The sequence below is a fragment of the Anomaloglossus baeobatrachus genome, chromosome 11 (assembly GCF_048569485.1).
Source record: "Anomaloglossus baeobatrachus isolate aAnoBae1 chromosome 11, aAnoBae1.hap1, whole genome shotgun sequence".
NCBI lineage: Eukaryota > Metazoa > Chordata > Amphibia > Anura > Aromobatidae > Anomaloglossus > Anomaloglossus baeobatrachus.
Window position 1 is genome coordinate 160,127,559 of NC_134363.1, and position 15,820 is coordinate 160,143,378.

Below are 15,820 nucleotides of genomic sequence, written 5' to 3' on the forward strand. Positions count from 1 at the left end.
TTACCTGAGGGGGGGGGGCGTCTTGTTCCCTTTACCTGAGGAAGGGGCGTCTTGTTCCCTTTACCTGAGGAAGGGGCGTCTTGTTCCCTTTACCTGAGGGGGGGGCGTCTTGTTCCCTTTACCTGAGGGGGGGGCGTCTTGTTCCCTTTACCTGAGGGGGGGGCGTCTTGTTCCCTTTACCTGAGGGGGGGGCGTCTTGTTCCCTTTACCTGAGGGGGGGTCTTCTTCCCTTTACCTGAGAGGGGGTCTTCTTCCCTTTACCTGAGGGGGGGTCTTCTTCCCTTTACCTGAGGGGGGGTCTTCTTCCCTTTACCTGAGGGGGGGTCTTGTTCCCTTTACCTGAGGGGGGGGTCTTGTTCCCTTTACCTGAGGGGGGGCGTCTTGTTCCCTTTACCTGAGGGGGGGCGTCTTGTTCCCTTTACCTGAGGGGGGGCGTCTTGTTCCCTTTACCTGAGGGGGGGCGTCTTGTTCCCTTTACCTGAGGGGGGGGCGTCTTGTTCCCTTTACCTGAGGGGGGGTGTCTTGTTCCCTTTACCTGAGGGGGGGGCGTCTTGTTCCCTTTACCTGAGGGGGGGGCGTCTTGTTCCCTTTACCTGAGAGGGGGGCGTCTTGTTCCCTTTACCTGAGGGGGGGGGCGTCTGGTTCCCTTTACCTGAGGGGGGGTCTTGTTCCCTTTACCTGAGGGGGGGCGTCTTGTTCCCTTTACCTGAGGGGGGGGCGTCTTGTTCCCTTTACCTGAGGGGGGGGGGGCGTCTTGTTCCCTTTACCTGAGGGGGGGGCGTCTTGTTCCCTTTACCTGAGGGGGGGGCGTCTTGTTCCCTTTACCTGAGGCGGGGGGGGTCTTCCCTTTACCTGAGGGGGGTTTGGTCCCCTATATCTGAGGGGGGGGACGACTGCTCCTCTAAACCTGATGGGGGACTGATCCCCTATATCTGGAGGGGGTCTCTGTTTCCCTTTACCTGAGGGGGAGTCTGCTCCCTATATCTGGGGGGATGTCTGCTCCCCCTATACCTGAGGAGGGGAGGGTCTGCTCCCTTATACCTGAAGGTGGTGTCTGCTCCCCTATATCTGGGGGGGAAGTCTGCTCCCCTATATCTGAGGGAGCCGGGGCTGGTACCCTATCTGAAGGGTGGACTACTCCCCTCTATCTGAGGGAGGGATGTTCCATTATAACTGATGGGGGCTGCTCCCGTATATCTGAGGGGGGCTGTCCCCCATACTCCCCCTTTCTCTCCCCCATACTCCCCCTTTCTCTCCCCCATACTCCCCCTTTCTCTCCCCCATACTCCCCCTTTCTCTCCCCCATACTCCCCCTTTCTCTCCCCCATACTCCCCCTTTCTCTCCCCCATACTCCCCCTTTCTCTCCCCCATACTCCCCCTTTCTCTCCCCCATACTCCCCCTTTCTCTCCCCGTGTCCTCCTCCTGACATGTGTGGAGCACCCTGAGTGTGGTTGTGGGGCTGGTTTTCGGTTGTGTTTGATCGCAGCCTCCAGGAAGCGTTCAGGTCGAGTGGTTGAGGATATAATCTCGTGTGCACATTTCTGTGGTTTCAAAATGAAACTCAAGACAAGTTTCGTGCTCTGAGGTTCCTGAGTAAATCAGATCACACAATCACAGACTATGCTCCGGGAAGGTCGAGGGCGAACACGGTGACAACGACGCAATCACCTCTCCTGACGTGATCACCTATTTTTGGACATGTAGGATCGGTGCGTCACAGGGGAATCTATCAAAACTATATTGCGCTTTTGTGCAATTTGGGGGTTACGCAGAATAATACAATCATGGGTGTGACTCGCTAACGGGCAGCCCGATCTCAAGACATTTATGGCCCATTGTCTATTCCTCCTATTATTTCATTTAGCGGTGTTGAGTGTACGGAGCGGGCTCAGGAGATCTTCCAAAAAAAAAATGCAAATGTCCACCATTGACTTCCACTATACTCTGTACACAAGTCAAGGCCGTCCGTTCATCCAACTGCTCAAAATGCATACTAAGCACTCGAGCATGGTAGTGCCCGCTCATCACTAGTTACGAGTACTGAGCACCCGAGCATGGTTGTGCCCGCTCATCACTAGTTACCAGTACTGAGCACCCGAGCATGGTAGTGCCCGCTCATCACTAGTTACGAGTACTGAGCACCTGAGCATGGTAGTGCCCGCTCATCACTAGTTACGAGTACTGAGCACCTGAGCATGGTAGTGCCCGCTCATCACTAGTTACCAGTACTGAGCACCCGAGCATGGTAGTGCCCGCTCATCACTAGTTACGAGTACTGAGCACCCGAGCATGGTTGTGCCCGCTCATCACTAGTTACCAGTACTGAGCACCTGAGCATGGTAGTGCCCGTTCACCACTAGTTACCAGTACTGAGCACCTGAGCATGGTAGTGCCCGCTCATCACTAGTTACGAGTACTGAACACCCAAGCATGGTAGTGCCCGCTCTTCACTAGTTACGAGTATTGAGCACCCGAGCATGGTAGTGCCCGCTCATCACTAGTTACGAGTACTGAGCACCTGAGCATGGTAGTGCCCACTCATCACTAGTTACCAGTACTGAGCACCTGAGCATGGTAGTGCCCGTTCACCACTAGTTACGAGTACAGAGCACCTGAGCATGGTAGTGCCCGCTCATCACTAGTTACCAGTATTGAGCACCTGAGCATGGTAGTGCCCAGTCATCACTAGTTACCAGTACTGAGCACCTGAGCATGGTAGTGCCCACTCATCACTAGTTACCAGTACTGAGCACATGAGCATGGTAGTGCCCGCTCATCACTAGTTACGAGTACAGAGCACCCGAGCATGGTAGTGCTCGCTCATCACTAGTTACGAGTACAGAGCACCCGAGCATGGTAGTGCCCGCTCATCACTAGTTACGAGTACTGAGCACCTGAGCATGGTAGTGCCCGGTCATCATTAGTTACGAGTACTGAGCACCCGAGCATGGTAGTGCCCGCTCATCACTAGTTACGAGTACTGAGCACCCGAGCATGGTAGTGCCCGCTCATCACTAGTTACAAGTACTGAGCACCCGAGCATGGTAGTACTCACTCATCACTAGTTACGAGTACTGAGCACCCGAGCATGGTAGTGCCCACTCATCACTAGTTACAAGTACTGAGCACCTGAGCATGGTAGTGCCCGCTCATCACTAGTTACGAGTACTGAGCACCCGAGCATGGTAGTGCCCGCTCATCTCTAGTTACCAGTACTGAGCACCCGAGCATGGTAGTGCTCACTCATTACTAGTTACGAGTACTGAGCACCCGAGCATGGTAGTGCCCGCTCATCACTAGTTACCAGTACTGAGCACCCGAGCATGGTAGTGCTCACTCATCACTAGTTACGAGTACTGAGCACCCGAGCATGGTAGTGCCCACTCATCACTAGTTACCAGTACAGAGCACCCGAGCATGGTAGTGCCCGCTCATCACTAGTTACCAGTACTGAGCACCCGAGCATGGTAGTGCCCACTCATCACTAGTTACCAGTACTGAGCACCCGAGCATGGTAGTGCCCACTCATCACTAGTTACCAGTACAGAGCACCCGAGCATGGTAGTGCTCACTCATCACTAGTTACCAGTACTGAGCACCCGAGCATGGTAGTGCCCACTCATCACTAGTTACCAGTACTGAGCACCCGAGCATGGTAGTGCCCACTCATCACTAGTTACCAGTACAGAGCACCCGAGCATGGTAGTGCTCACTCATCACTAGTTACAAGTACTGAGCACCTGAGCATGGTAGTGCCCACTCATCACTAGTTACGTGTACCCAGCACCCGAGCATGGTAGTGCCCGCTCATCACTAGTTACCCTTTCTTTTAGTGTGACCCCATGATCATCTGAGATCAGGGTATGCAAGAAATCGCTCTCTATGTGGATCTTAAACCTTAAAGGACCTTTCATTGAAATGATCCCCCTTCCTCTGACCTATGAAATGCTATCACTACTTATGATCTGCCAAATGTCCAAATCGGATCTTCACAATCCTTTGGTGGAGTTTGCTTCTTGGAAATAAAAATGCAAAAGTTTTCTTTTTTTCTTGCTGCCGCTGTATCAGCTCATCATGTTGCATAAGCGAATATTTCCACTAACCTTGTGCCCGGTAAACAATGCTGAATATTTCAGAAATGACTGCTAATAAAATAGACCTTGTTTGTGTCATGCTTCTATGAACACCTGCATGCCACATTTCTACAGAGTTTTAATATTTTCCTGTAATTGCACAACACAATTATTTTACAGCATAGAAAGATACTTTTAATAAAGTGTCCTCACCTGGTCCATGAAATGTATTACTTTTAACCTCAGAGAGGTTAAAAGTAATTAAAGAAATGATACTCACCGCAAGGCCGGCTTCTTCTCACTTGCGATTTTCTCGCAGTAGTGCAATGCGAGGAATTCTCGCATTGCACTCGGACCAATGTTAATCAATGAGGCAGCTCCCATCTGCTATTTTTTTTCTCAGTCCAAATCAAACTGAGGAAAAAATCACAGCATGCTGCGTTTTGGAGAGTTTATCGCGCAAGTCTCTCCAATGCAACTCTATGGGAGCGTGAATGTAAACGGATGTCACACGGACGGCACACACAGCATCCTAGTGACATCCGTTTTTCTAAATACATTAATCTCATGTTTCTCAAAACACTCTATCTCTGTCAGTCGTTCTCTATTCTCTCTCTGTCGGTCGGTCTCTCTTTCTGTCCATGTCGGTCTATCCCTCTCTGCCCCTCTCTCATACTCACCGATCCCCGACGCGGCGCTGCACGGCGTTCACACTGCTCCGGCGGCTTCTCCACTTTTGAAAAAGCCGACCGCTCATTATTCAATCTCGTATTCCCTGCTTTCCCCGCCCACCGGCGCCTATGATTGGTTGCAGTCAGACACGCCCCCACGATGAGTGACAGCTGTCTCACTGCAACCAATCACAGCTGCCAGTGGGCGGGTCTATATCATGCAGTAAAATAAATAAAAAAAAAAAACGGCGTGCGGTTCCCCCCAATTTTAATACCAGCCAGGGTAAAGCCACACGGCTGAAGGCTAGTAATGTCAGGATGGGGAGCCCCACGTTATGGGGAGCCCCCCCACCCTAACAATATCAGCCAACAGCCGCCCGGAATAGCCGCATCCATTAGATGCGACAGTCCCGGGACTATACCCGGCCATCCCGAATTGCCCTGGTGCGGTGGCAATCGAGGTAGAAGGAGTTAATGGCAGCAGCCCATAGCTGCCACTAAGTCCTAGATTAATCATGGCAGGCGTCTCCCCGAGATACCTTCCATGATTAACCTGTAAAATTAAGAAAATGAAGACATACACCCCAAAATCCTTTATTTAAAATAAATAACCAAAAAACACAACCCTCTTTCACCACTTTATTCAAGTCCCCAAATACCCCTCCAGGTCCGACGTAGTCCAAAGAGGACCCTCGACGCTGTCAGCTCTGCTACATCAGAAGCTGATAGAGAGCGGCCACAGACCACGACCGCTCTCTGTGAGCTCCCCGCAGCAACCGAGCTGATCTGCGCTATCAGCGGTGCCGTCACTCACGTTACCCGCGGCCACAGATCTCAGCGGGAAGACTTCAGCTGTGGCCGCGGATAACCTCAGTGACGGCACCGCTGATAGCGCGGCTCACTGCAGTCACTCATGGGATTTGGGGTCACCGGTGAGACCTTCACCGGTGACCGAAAATCAGGCCACACCACAGATACAGAGACGCGGGATGACAATGAAGTCGGGTGAAGTTCATCCGACTTCATTCTGATTGTGCGGCTCTGTCTGTGTCTGCTGTCAGCGGCCATTCAGCTCTGCTACATGGCTCTGTCTGTGGCTGCTGTCAGCGGCCATTCAGCTCTGCTACATGGCTCTGTCTGTGTCTGCTGTCAGCGGCTATTCAGCTCTGCTACATGGCTCTGTCTGTGTCTGCTGTCAGCGGCCATTCAGCTCTGCTACATGGCTCTGTCTGTGACTGCTGTCAGCGGCCATTCAGCTCTGCTACATGGCTCTGTCTGTGTCTGCTGTCAGCGGCCATTCAGCTCTGCTACATGGCTCTGTCTGTGTCTGCTGTCAGCGGCCATTCAGCTCTGCTACATCGCTCTGTCTGTGTCTGCTGTCAGCGGCCATTCAGCTCTGCTACATGGCTCTGTCTGTGTCTGCTGTCAGCGGCTATTCAGCTCTGCTACATGGCTCTGTCTGTGTCTGCTGTCAGCGGCCATTCAGCTCTGCTACATCGCTCTGTCTGTGGCTGCTGTCAGCGGCCATGTAGCAGAGCTGAATGGCAGATGACATAGTAAAAACGGATCCCATACGCATCAAACACGTATTGCACACGCACTGCAATCATGAGAAAAATCCCAGGATCGCAGTGCAGTTGCATTGCACACTGACCTAACGTGAACTAAAATCGGAAGAGTTTTTATCATGCAACTCAGACCGATTTTACACACATAAGTGTGTTTCCAGCCTAAGCGATGCCCCGGAGGTCCCGCTTCTGTGCTCCCCTGATCCACGCTCTTCTGACCTTCATGGTCCTGCTGTGTACTGTGTAATGGCCGTGTCTGACCGTACAGGAACATAGTCTGTTCATACCACATCTCCTGGGTTGGGGAGGACACAAAAGAGAGATATTACAGCATGGAATAGCAAATTATTATTTCTTTGAAGTTAAAGAGGCAGGGAAATGTTTTACCTCACAGAAAGAATAATTTATCATCCCATGCTGTAATGTCTGTATGCTCTTTTGTGTCATCCCCGGCCCAGTAGATGTGATATGATCAGACCATGTCCCTGTACGGTCAGACACGGCCATTACACAGTATATAGCAGGGACACATATATAAGATTATCTCAGCGCAGGAACGTTATTTTTAATCGCATCCAATTGTGTAAATGATTATTATTCCAAGATCTATTGATTAAAATCAACTTTAAAGTTATCTTTGTTGATAGTAAAACTTTTTTTCTATTTTTTGTGTAAACACTACATCCGATCACGTTGTTGTTACCCCACAGTGCGAGCCGATCAAACACTGCAAGCGGCTCACACCGGGCCGAGCACTGAGCACCCGAGCATGGTAGTGCCCACTCATCACTAGTCACGAGTATCGACACCTGAGCATGGTAGTGCCCGCTCATCACTAGTTACTAGTACTGATCACCCGAGTATGGTAGTGCCCGCTCATAACTAGTTACAAGTACTGAGCACCTGAGCATGGTAGTGCCCGCTCATAACTAGTTACAAGTACTGAGCACCTGAGCATGGTAGTGCTCGCTCATCATTAGTTACGAGTATCGACACCTGAGCATGGTAGTGCTCGCTCATCACTAGTTACAAGTACGGAGCACCTGAGCATGGTAGTGCTCGCTCATCATTAGTTACGAGTATCGACACCTGAGCATGGTAGTGCCCGCTCATCACTAGTTACAAGTACTGAGCACCTGAGCATGGTAGTGCCCGCTCATCACTAGTTACAAGTACTGAGCACCTGAGCATGGTAGTGCCCACTCATCACTAGTTACTAGTACTGAGCACCCGAGCATGGTAGTGCCCACTCATCACTAGTTACTAGTACTGAGCACCCGAGCATGGTAGTGCCCACTCATCACTAGTTACTAGTACTGAGCACCCGAGCATGGTAGTGCCCACTCATCACTAGTTACGAGTACAGAGCACCCGAGCATGGTAGTACCCGCTCATCACTAGTTACGAGTACCGAGCACCTGAGCATGGTAGTGCCCGCTCATCACTAGTTACGAGTACAGAGAACCCAAGCATGGTAGTGCCCGCTCATCACTAGTTACGAGTACCGAGCACCCGAGCATGGTAGTGCCCGCTCATCACTAGTTACGAGTACCGAGCACCCAAGCATGGTAGTGCCCGCTCATCACTGGTTACGAGTACCGAGCACCCAAGCATGGTAGTGCCCGCTCATCACTAGTTACGAGTACCGAGCACCCGAGCATGGTAGTGCTCACTCATCACTAGTTACTAGTACTGAGCACCCGAGCATGGTAGTGCTCGCTCATCACTAGTTACCAGTACTGAACACCCGAGCATGGTAGTGCCCGCTCATCACTAGTTACCAGTACCGAGCACCCGAGCATGGTAGTGCCCGCTCATCACTAGTTACGAGTACTGAGCACCCGAGCATGGTAGTGCTCGCTCACCACTAGTTATGAGTTCTGAGCACCGAGCATGGTAGTGCCCGCTCACCACTAGTTATGAGTACTGAGCACCGAGCATGGTAGTGCCCACTCATCACTAGTTACGAGTACTGAGCACCGAGCATGGTAGTGCCCGCTCACCACTAGTTATGAGTACTGAGCACCGAGCGTACCCGAGCACAGCGGTGCTCACATAAGTGGTTTGCATATGTAAAGCACCCAAACTTCGAACTTTTGGAAAAGTCTGTCCGGTACAAACTCCGAACGTCGGATCCTCTCATCTCTAGTCAGGAGTCTGCCTGAAAAAAGCGCCAAAAGAGCACCACGTAAAATGGACACAGCAATGTCAAAACGACAATAGTAGTAGCTGAGGAGAGTGAAGGCCTCATTCAGACGTCTGATCAACCACACTCATACCTGTGTTTATGGGACCATTCATGCCTGTGATTTCCGTGGAAAATCAGGTAGGCATGTCTGATTTGGATCCAAGGGTCAGCTCAAAATCAATGGAAGTCAACAGGGCTGTGAAAAAATCAGACCGCACTCGGATGACAGCAGAGTGCAGTCTGATTGTCACGGACTGTCAGACTGGAGAAGGTGGAGAATTTATTATATTATTTTTTTAGTTTTCCATGGGATGAACACACAAATCAAACTCTGATCAGAATAATCAGTCCGTTTTTAACGTATGTGGAAGAATTGAATGTGCGAATGAGCCCTAAGGCCACTTTCACACTGCGTTCCTCTCTCCGTTCAGTGATCCCGTTGGGGCTTCTGTCCAAAACTACCGCAAAACGGGTTTCAGACGTATGTGCTGGCGGGGCCATTGAGTATAATAGTGCAGATGGAGTCATTGTGTGTTCTGTCGCGCACCATATTCGGGAGTATACGCCTATTGGAGATGGACACCCAGATGTAACTTGCTGTCTGGGTGTCCGCCTCCAAAGCTGTGACTTGTGGCTGGTGAGCGCACATGAATTGGCCAATTTGTGCACTAAGCGCCTCAATTTTATAGCTAATAAGGCAGTAATAATATATTTGTTTACGGTAAATAGGTAAAATAAGCTTAATCTCTATCATTGAATACTTATGCAGAGATTCACTATCATATGCAAGCAAAGAAACCAGTAATATAATAATTTATTTGACCAAAATAAAGTCCTGATCCAAAATTGCCACTTACAAACCTAAGACACTGGAGAATAACCCTTATAGGTGCAGTAATGTTGGCCATATTGGATATTTTTATATATATACAGTATATATATATATATATATATATATATATATACACACAGTGAGATAAACGCTAAATAGAATAGGGAAATCTAATATATAAAGCTGTGTGTGGGTGTGTGTGTATGTATGTGGGTGTGTGTGTATGTGTGTGTGTGTGTGTGTGTGTGTGTGTGTGTATGTGGGTGTGTGTGTGTGTGTATGGGTGTGTGTGTGTGTGTATGTATGTGGGTGTGTGTGTGTGTGTATGTATGTGGGTGTGTGTGTGTTTGTATGTATGTGTGTGTATGTATGTGGGTGTGTGTGTTTGTATGTGTGTATGTGGGTGTGTGTATATATGTGGGTGTGTGTATGTGTGTGTATGTATGTGTGTATGTATGTGGGTGTGTGTATGGATGTGGGTGTGTGTATGTGTGTGCATGTATGTGTGTGTGTGTGTGTGTGTATATGTATGTATGTGGGTGTGTATGTGTGTATGTATGTATGTGGGTGTGTGTGTGTATGTATGTGTGTATGTATGTGCGTCTAAGTGTGTATGTGTGTCTGTATTTGTATGTATGTACAGTATAGACCAAAAGTTTGGACACACCTTCTCATTCAAAGAGTCTTTTTTATTTTCATGACTTTAAAAATTGTAGATTCACATTGAAGGCATCAAAACTATGAATTAACACATGTGGAATGAAATACTTAACAAAAAAGTGTGAAACAACTGAAAATATGTCTTCTATTCTAGGTTCTTCAAAGCAGCCACCTTTTGCTTTGATTACTGCTTTGCACACTCTTGGCATTCTCTTGATGACCTTCAAGAGGTAGTCACCGGAAATGGTTTTCACTTCACAGGTGTGCCCTGTCAGGTTTAATGGGATTTATTGCCTTATAAATGGGGTTGGGACCATCAGTTGTGTTGTGCAGAAGTCTGGTGGATACACAGCTGATAGTCCTACTGAATAGACTGTTAGAATTTGTATCATGGCAAGAAAAAAAGCAGCTAAGTAAAGAAAATCGAGTGGCCATCATTAATTTAAGAAATGAAGGTCAGTCAGTCCGAAAAATTGGGAAAACTTTGAAATTGTCCCCAAGTGCAGTGGCAAAAACCATCAAATGCTACAAAGAAACTGGCTCACATCAGGACCGCCCCAGGAAAGGAAGACCAAGAGTCACCTCTGCTGCGGAGGATAAGTTTATCCGAGTCACCAGCCTCAGAAATCGCAGGTTAACAGCAGCTCAGATTAAAGACCAGGTCAATGCCACACAGAGTTCTAGCAGCAGACACACCTCTAGAACAACTGTTAAGAGGAGACTTTGTGCAGCAGCCTTCATGGTAAAATAGCTGCTAGGAAACCACTGCTAAGGACAGGCAACAAGCAGAAGAGACTTGTTTGGGCTAAAGAACACAAGGAATGGTGGACATTAGACCAGTGGAAATCTGTGCTTTGGTCTGATGAGTCCCAATTTGAGATCTTTGGATCCAACCACCGTGTCTTTTTAGAAAAGGTGAACGGATGGACTCTACATGGCTGGTTCCCACTGTGAAGCATGGAGGAGGTGTGATGGTGTGGGGCGGCTTTGCTGGTGACACTGTTGGGGATTTATTCAAAATTGAAGGCATACAGAACCAGCATGGCTACCACAGCATCTTGCAGCAGCATGCTATTCCATCCGATTTGCGTTTAGTTGGACCATCATTTATTTTTTCAACAGGACAATGACCCCAAACACACCTCGAGGCTGTGTAAGGGCTATTTGGCTAAGAAGAAGAGTGATGGGGTGCTACGCCAGATGACCTGGTCTCCACAGTCACCAGACCTGAACCCAATCGAGATGGTTTGGGGTGAGGTGGACCGCAGAGTGAAGGCAAAAGGGCCAACAAGTGCTAAGCATCTCTGGGAACTCCTTCAAGACTGTTGGAAGACCATTTCCGGTGACTACCTCTTGAAGCTCATCAAGAGAATGCCAAGAATGTGCAAAGCAGTAATCAAAGCAAAAGGTGGCTACTTTTGAAGAACCTAGAACATAAGACATATTTTCAGTTGTTTCATACTTTTTTAAGTATTTCATTCCACATGTGTTAATTCATAGTTTTGATGCCTTCAATGTGAATCTACAATTTTCAGAGTCATGAAAATAAAGAAAACTCTTTGAATGAGAAGGTGTGTCCAAACATTTGGTCTGTACTGTATGTATGTATGTATGTATGTATATGTGTGTGTGTGTGTGTGTGTGTGTGTGTGTGTTGTCCGCTAAAGGAATCTGCACCATCGCACGAAATTCTGCAGCCTCATTTGACTCAGGGAACGTCATTGACTATGTTTTGAGGGTAAAATTTAACCCCACGCTTTAGTTATTCGCTAAAAAACTGGCTTACATTAAAGTCAATGGAGCTGGGAGCTACAGGTCATTAATAGCAGCTGTGATTGGTTGCTGTAGGAACAAAGGGCATTCTTAGTATAAGAAGCTTATGTGTGAGGTAATATGTCAGTGGACAAAGAGAGACAGACAGAAAGAGAGAGAGAGAGATAAGCATAGAGAGACAGACAGACAGAGAGAAAGAGACAGAGAGACAGCCAGAGAAAAAAACAGAGACAGACAGAGAGATAGAGAGAGAGACAAAGAGAGACAGACAGAGAAAAAGAGACAGACCGAGACAGACAGAGAGAGAGAGACAAAGAGAGACAGACAGAGAAAAAGACAGAGACAGAGACAAACAGAGACAGCCAGAGAAAAAAAACAGACAGACAGAGAGAGAGACAAAGAGAGACAGACAGAGAAAAAGACAGAGACAGACAGAGAAAAAAAACAGACAGACAGAGAGAGAGACAAAGAGAGACAGACAGAGAAAAAGACAGAGACAGACAGAGGCAGACAGAGAAAAAGAGACAGACAGAGAGAGAGAGAGAGATAAAGAGAGACAGACAGAGAAAAAGAGACAGACAGAGACAGACAGAGAGAGATAGAGACAGACAGAGAGAGGGAGAGGGAGACAAACAGAGAGAGATACACAGAGAAAGGCAGATAGAGACACACAGAGAGAGACAGAGACACTTGGTTACAATCCCGGGTGACGCCGGGTACTACAGCTGGTATTAAATAAAATACTGAAAAATTGTGAATCGGAAGTAGGCGGATGGTAATTTGTCATCAATCCATCCAGCAGTGACGAACCCCGCGCCGCAAAAATGTGCGAACACAGCCGCTCCTCATCCTGTCAATATATTCACGTCTTCTTATTCATTGCTCCTCTGAGCAGATACATCATACAGTTCATTAGTGAAAACCTCCAGAGACGCGCCCCACAGGAAGAGCGCGATCGCTGCGTGCCGTGTACTGCCGCGAATTAATGCATGTAACCCATTCATTACAGGGGTCTCTCGGGTGCAGGGTCAAATGCAGTTGAGATGATAGGGCTGATCAGGATGATAATGTCCCCTATGGGGGCCCCTCGTTGTCAACCTCAGCCATATGTGACATCTCCAGAGCTTAATTCTCAGGCTTGTAGGAACAGATCTCCAGGATTCTCACAGGGCGGAGGGGTGACAATATACATGTAAAACAGTAATGAGGCTAAAAAAAAAAAAGGCCGCGGCGGAGGCCCCGCTGTCAGGCACGGGAGTTGTCAGCTATGGGGTCCCGTGACTGTAAAAGGGTTAATAAGCGCATTGTTCCCTGCCAGATGCATCTCTTGGATACCCAAGAAAAGACATTGGATTGCGTCCCGCCAAAAATGTTAATGCAACCGCCTGTGTACAAGCACGAAGACCCTGACTTCACTCACAGACGTCCCGGGGGAGCGCTCGCTTTCAACTTCAGCTCTCATCTATCGCCCTGTGAATGCCCATAGACATCAGGATAATGAAATTAATTGACTTGACTGGACACTTATTACTGTGTGACACAAGAAGCCCGGCCATATTATGGGAACCCTGCTCCGGGGGGGATAAGAAGGGATGATGTGATCTCCCTGTGACACAAGACGAACGAGAAGCCGAGCGGAAACCACTTAGACGCCAAATGTGTATATAAGACCTTTCATACTATACTTTTAATGCTTATTGTATAATGGATGTAAAGGAATGGAACCCTCCCTCCCCGGCCCGAAGGATGGGGACTACTCACATCTTTCCACTAGCGGCATACACATATTCATCCGATTCTCAATCCCCCTTACCGCTTTTTGCTTCTTTCATTTGTTATAGCGGAACCAAAAAACTAAAACGGTCAAAACAATCAATAGAAAAGGGTATAGATTAGAGAAATCTGCTCCTTTCTCCACTCATGAGCCACCTCCACCCCCCATCCTCGGCCTCAGAACTCATTATTCACTCTGAAAACTCAAAAAAATCTATCTTGGTGAAAACAAGGACTGCAGAATTAACTCAGGGACTAATTATAGATACCTATTGACATTATTGGAGAGGGGAAGAGTAGAAGAATAAGAAATAGAGGTAGAGACAGTGAAGATGCTTTGTAGTAACTTTTTTTTCTAGCTCACCCCAGTGCTGGATTCACAGCTACACTGATCAGGTCTTCTGTATAATGTCCTCCATGCTGATGCTGCTTTCTAGTGACTGTTTATCCCGCCCTTGAGCTGGATTTACAACTACTGTACACTCAATACTGCTGTATAATGTCCTCCATGCTGCTGCTGCTTATAGTGAGTGTTTATCTCACTCCAGTGTTGGATTCACAACTACACTGCTCAGTTCTGCTGCTGCTTTCTAGTGATTGTTTATCCCACCCTAGAGCTGGATTTACAACTACTGTATACTCAAAACTGCTGTATAATGTCCTCCATGCTGCTGCTGTTTATAGTGTGTGTTTATCTCACTCCAGTGTTGGATTCACAACTACACTGCTCAGTTCTGCTGCTGCTTTCTAGTGATTGTTTATCCCACCCTAGACCTGGATTCTCAACTACACAACTCAATACTGCTGTATAATGTTCTCCATGCTGCTGCTGTTGTTAGTGAGTGTTTATCTCACTCCATTGTTGGAGTCACAACTACACTGCTCACTGTTGCTGTATAATGCACTCCATGCTGCTGCTTCCTGGTGATTGTTTAATCCACCCCAGTGCTGGATTTCTAACTACACAGCTCAGTACTGCAGTATAATGTCCTCCATGCTGCTGCTTATTTAGTGAATGTTTATCTCACCTCCATGATAGAATTACAGCCAACACTGCTCAGTACTGATGTATAATGTCCTCCATACTGCTAATGTTTTCTACTAATTGTTTATCCCACCATAGAACTAGATTCACAACTACTGTACACAACTTAATACTGCTGTATAATATCCTCCATGCTGCTGCTGTTTATAGTGAGTGTTTATCTCACTCCAGTGAAGGATTCACAACTACACTGCTCATTTCCGCTGCTGCTTTCTAGTGATTGTTTATCCAACTCTAGAGCTGCATTCTCAACTACTCAATTCAATACTGCTGTATAATGTCCTCCATGCTGCTGCTGCTGTTAGTGAGTGTTTATCTCACTCCATTGATGGATTCACAACTACACTGCTCAGTTCTGCTGCTGCTTTCTAGTGATTGTTTATCCCACCTTAGAGCTGGATTCTCAACTAATCAACTCAATACTGCTGTATAATGTCCTCCATGCTGCTGCTGCTGTTAGTGACTGTTTATCTCACTCCATTGTTGGATTCACAACTACACTGCTCACTGTTGCTGTATAATGCACTCCATGCTACTGCTTTCTAGTGATTGTTTATCCCACCCCAGTGCTGGATTTCTAACTACACAACTCAATACAGCAGGACAATGTCCTCCATGCTTCTGCTGTATTTAATGAGTGTTTATTTCACCCCAGTTTTAGATTTACAGCTACAATGGTCATTGCTTCTGTATAATGTCCTTCAAGCTATTGCTGCTTTCTAGTTATTATTTATCCAACCCTAGAGCTGGATTCCCAACTACTATCTATACACAGCTCAATACTGCTGTATAATGTCCTCCATGCTGCTTCTGTTTATAGTGAGTGTTTATCTCACTTCAGGTTTAGATTCACAACTCCACTGCTCAGTTCTGCTGTATAATGTCCTCCATGCTGCTGCTTTCTAGTGATTATTTATCCCACCCCAGTGCTGGATTCCCAACTACACAGCTTAGTACTGCAGTGTAATGTCCTCCATGCTGCTGCTGTTTTAGTGAGTGTTTATCTCATTCCATTGTTGGATTCACAATTACACTTCTCAGGTCTGCTGTGTAATGCCCTCCATGCTGCTGCTTTCTAGTGATTGTTTATCCCACCTGAGTGCTGGATTCACAACTACACAGTTAAGTGCTTCTGTATAATGTCATTCATGATGCTGCTGATTCTATAGAGTAGGAATCTCCATTTTTTTGTGTGTAAATGACCCAATGGCTAAGAAATAACTGAAATTTAGAGA